Source organism: Stegastes partitus, unplaced genomic scaffold (assembly GCF_000690725.1).
Source record: "Stegastes partitus isolate 25-593 unplaced genomic scaffold, Stegastes_partitus-1.0.2 Scaffold1633, whole genome shotgun sequence".
In the NCBI taxonomy this organism is placed as follows: Eukaryota; Metazoa; Chordata; class Actinopteri; family Pomacentridae; genus Stegastes; species Stegastes partitus.
The window spans coordinates 147,745-153,049 of NW_007579364.1; positions in this window are offsets into that span (position 1 = coordinate 147,745).

Sequence of the window (5,305 nt, forward strand, 5' to 3'; positions counted from 1 at the left end):
GGGAGGGTGATGAGCTGCTGCAATAATAAGCAGATTTTAATGATTTACTATAAATCAGCAGCCGAGGCCTCTGCTTGGGGAGACTGAGGGGGATGACAGCTCCTGACTCACACACCTCGCAAATGCCTTGCTGATGATGTGTGTGTGCTTCAGATCATCAATCACCGGGCGCGCGCGCACACACACACACACACACACACACACACACACACGCACACACACACACACACAAGCAGACGCCACACTTGTACAAAAAAACATGCTTTCAACACACAGGTGCACGGAGCGCACACATATGTGCGGGTCACACACATGTTTCTTGTCTCTAATGTCTCCTCTGCTGTGGCAGGGGACAAATCAATCACGGGTACAGAAGTTCAAGGGGGTAAGAGATTGTCTGGTCCGTTTTTCCCTATGCTATTGATCCCATTTTACTGGCATCATCGCCAAGCTGTCTCACAAACCCCGGGACGGCGATGGATTGAAAGTGGATGATTGAGAGAGGAGGTAGGGTGACATTCACTGTAATCTCAGCCCCCCGCCGCCGCCGCCGCCGCCGCCGCCACCACCCCGCTTTACCCCGCCCTCCTCCCAACACACAGACAAATCCAATGACATTGAAAGTTAGCATTGTATCAGGAGTTTTTTGGAGCAGATAGAATCGGGCCCCATCAGCTTAAATCTGAGCTATCTGGCAGTGAAGGAAACACACTTGGCAGAGATTAACAGTGTGTGTGAGTGTGTGTTTTCTTTTCCTTGTTTTGTTTTGTTCCTGTCTCTTTGCATTTCTTCTGCAGCCATCATACTGTACGTCTGAGTGTCTGAAGGTGTTCTGCCATCTCCTCTCCCCCCTGAAATTGATGAAAAAGACATTGGAGAGAGAACACCTCCTGACAGCACATACCAGAGTGTGTGGGAGAAACAAAAAAAGGGAAAAAAAAGAGTGACACAGAACATTTCTCTGAAATTTCAAAATGAGGCTCATGTGGAAAATATTGATGCATGCTCGGTTTCCTCATAAGTACAGCAGCGTCTCCTTATCTCTGCTCTATAAACAAATGAGGGGATTTTAGTTTTTTTATTTTCTTGCAGTAAATGATGGAGAGCCGTCTGTGAGAGGGATTCTGTTGAAGGAGGGATCACAAGATAAACACATTGCAAACAGATTTTCCAAGAGATAATCGTTTCTGCTAAATCCTGGGAAGGTTTGTCGTGACACAGTCTTCCACTGAAGCGTTGAATCCCGATGCTCAGATTACACAGGAAGATTATTGTCTTAAAAAACGAAAGAGAAAAAAAAAACCTGATATTTGAACAATGAAATTTTTTTGAAACGTTACTCACATCCTTCCCAAAAATTTGAGATGAATTTGGATTCCTGGATTCAGCGACACGTCCTGTTTATAGCAGCTTTTTCCTTCGGCCCTCTCCTAAAGTTCATCCCACAATAATTAAAATATTTCACCCCACGACGCTGAATTATGCGTCGGTGAAGATATACAGTAGCTCGTATCACTCAGCAGCACGTTTTACAATGTAAAGCCATAATAGCAATATAGCTCAAATCATTTACCTTCAGCATTACAAAGCAAAGCTCAAGTGATGATGAAGTTCAGATGATTCACCGCACTGTTAGCATCAGTATATCACAGTCGGGCTGTTTATCACATTATATCTACATTATGATGATGCACAAGTTTAATTACAGATGGATGGATGCTTCATTCATCTTTCCTGTTGCTGACGTCTTGATTAAAAATGTTTAAAGGATTATCTACGGGGTTCCCATTTGTGTCCTTGTGTTTGTCTTTTCAACTTTCATCCACTCGCCTGATTTATTCCCCCTGTCTATAAATAAGTTGACAGTGTCCATGTGATGGATTAGTCTGTTGACATTGTACCAACTGCAGGTAAACAATTACTATTCATGCTTCATCGTCGCAGAATCTATACCAGGATGCCGCCACTTAGCGGCGGGACAAAAGGTTAGCTTGCCAGCTATTGTTCTGCGTTTGGTCAAATGTCATTCGTCCCACAGTCGGACCCAGGAATCACAGAAAATGTGAAGTTTTCGGGGCTTGTGAAGGTCTGAGCTGACGAGGGCTGAGAAGCCGTGTGTCGGCTGAACGGTTCTGATCGAAGGCGGGCCTGTTCTTCCCATCAGAGCCGCATGGTCGGCGTCTGGACTCTGAGCGTGCCTTTATGTTGTGAAACGCCTTTACGAGCACATGCAGCCCCTCCTCATACGTCATTCATTGTTTATTCAGAAGCCAGCGCTCGCTGCAGCCCTCGGACCCTGTGGGCTGGATCAGTCTGCGGTCATTATGCTGATACGAGCAGTGAGTCACCGGGAAACGAGAGAGGGGGTTAAATCCTGTGTGTTTGTGTGTGAGGCTGCATGTAGAGGGCCTACATCTGTCAGAGTGTGATTACTGCGTTCGGAGTTTATGAAACAGCCTCTGTATCAACATTATTCATGTCCCTTAGGCCACAGAGTGAAAGGCCTTTTTCAGACTCGACTGTGGAGAAGAGGATTAGGGAGAAGACTATGGGATGTGTGGCAGAGGGAAACATGCTGTACAATACCACCATTCACACGCTATTGAGTCAAACAAATCATCTTTTGGAGAAAACGGTGATTTGTTTGCTCAATCAGCCTCAGCTGTAGTTAACTATTGTTCTCTTTTGTCATCACTGCAAAAAATCAGAGGGAACAAATCAGAGACGGTCCAAAGCCAGAGATCAGGATTAGGTCTGGTCTGACTTTAAAACAGTGTGTCGTGTTGGAGAGGACATGTGAACACAATGAACTGCTTCTACAGTCACATTTACAGAACAGACTGCAGAGCGACTGGAAGGCTGCAATCAACAAATCTAATAACTTACATAAAAGATTTCAGTTCAGGAACGTTATCTGAACCCTTCATCTGAGAGGACTCGTTGTAGTGGACAGCTTGGATCAGTTTAAATCTGAACAGTTTCAGTGACCTGGAGGTTCGTCTGAGACGCGTCTGGTTGGTTGAGGTGGACAAACAGCTAAAATATAAAATGTTAAAAGAGCAACAAATAGCACAACTAATCTTATTATCACTGAACTGAACTAAGTGGAAACTCTCTCCAGCTTCCTTTAGATATTTGGTTCAGTCACAAACAGCAGCACAGTCCCTCCAAAGACAGAAAGTGACTCTGATTCACCGTTTAGTGAATTTAAAGGGACCTGCTGACGGCACACAAACATCCAAACACAACCAGCCTGACTTTCTACCAGGTTGTGTTTTCACCTTTTATCCGTCTGTGTGTGAATTAAACGAGCTCCTGGAGACACCGACTGCTGAGGGAACCACCACAAACCGTCTGTCTGTCAGCAGGTTTACTCAAAGCAGTAGCACCACAACAAAATACAGCCAGAAGGTCAGAGGTGAAGCTTAAAGCTCGGTGGGCCGACCCATCAGTACCGAGCAACATGACTCCTGTGTCATTTGTTCATTTTAACGCTAAATGCAGCATCTTCACCTGGTCTGTACACATCATATTAATTAATGAGCCACGATAGCGTCAATATTTCCGTGTGTGTGTCATTACAGCAGAATGTGTTCCTAGAGACACCTGTTGTAGTGACAAGCACAGCAGAGGGTCTGTCTGTCTGTCTGCCTGTCTGTCTGCCTGTCTGTCTGTCTGTCTGTCTGACTGTCTGTCTGTCTGTCTGACTGTCTGACTGTCTGTCTGTCTGTCTGTCTGACTGTCTGTCTGACTGTCTGTCTGTCTGTCTGTCTGACTGTCTGTCTGTCTGTCTGTCTGTTGACATGAAGCTGCTGCAGAACATGAAGCTTTACAGACGTGTGGCTGACGCTGAGTCGAAGGCCATGTTGCCTCCAGCTGTCTTTATGAAAGTAAACGGACACGTGAGAGGAGCTTAAAATGAAGTGAAAACACAGAATTTTACAGAATCTTTGCAGAGTTTCCTCTTGAGGATTAATCAAGTATTTCTGTTCTATTAAAGGTGTGTGGACGTGACATCACCACGTGTGGCTGGTCAGTAAAATATGAAACAGAACCGAGGGTCTGAGCTGCCAAAACAAGATGTAAACAATAAAATAACTGTTATTATAATTATCCTTTAAACCGTGGACTCCCATCAGAAGACGATTTGTCAGCTTGACAATGAGGAGCCGAGTCGTGTCGGCTGGTCTCGTTAACGTCGACCAGAGCACATCAGAAATCCGACCCAAAGCCAGCAGAAACAAAGTGATGATGATGATAACAGGTCACATGACGGGGAGGCGCTGATGAGATGAAGGCCAGTGTTTCTGTGGAGACACATCAGCAGCGACAGCGGCAGGCTGCTGCTTGGACTCAGCTGTGATGGAGGAGGGACTAAGCTGTGGCCCGCGGTTCATTGGCTGGGACGTGACGGGACGTCTGTGTCTGAGGCGGCGTGATGCCTGGTCACCTGACACTGGGCTGTTTTGACAAGCGGCAGCACCTTCGCTGAAGCCTCCTGAAGACCTCCGTGTGCACACAGCATCAGCTTCTCTTACTCATGTTTCTCCAGGACTTGTCTGTGTGGGCGGTGTGTGTGTGTGTGTGTGTGTTCATGAGTGTGTGTTCATGTGTGTGTGTGTGTGTGTGTGTTTTCATGTGTGTGTGTGTGTGTGTGTGTGTGTGTTCTTTATGTTGCTGTGTCACAGCAGAGGCCATCAGAGATGTTTAGGATCAGACAGCGATCTCTGAATCACCTCAATCACAGAAACTCTGACGGTCAATGATCCCAAACACGTGGATCCAGTCTGCATTAAGATCAACTCGACATTTGGACCCAGACAGAACACCAGGAGCCCGATACACGATCAGGCCTCAGAACATAAAGAAATGTTCTGACTCAAGTCTGTTGAACTAAAGGTTTGTGGGGAAGCTTCGTTAATTTTCAGTTGATTCAGGAAGTTGGCCTGTGAGTGAATCAGTGAGACACGTTAAAACACTGCAGAGGAATTTAATGGAACGACTTTGTTTTGGGTTGTTTTTGTTGTTTTTTATCTTATTTTTTAGGTGCATAAAAATATCAATAAAATTGCAAAAGCAGAGCCTGATTTTACATTTCAAATGTTTAATAAATTAACCATAGAATTAAACTTTTTAAAGAATTTTAAATCTAAAACTCTATTAAAGTATGTCTGCTAATTATTTAGCGAATTTTACAAATATTTCCTTTGCATATATTAATAGACAGAATAGAACTGAAGTTTAATCTGGTAAAAATATTTAATAAATTAGATACAATTTGTGATAATTAACAATAGAAGAAGAG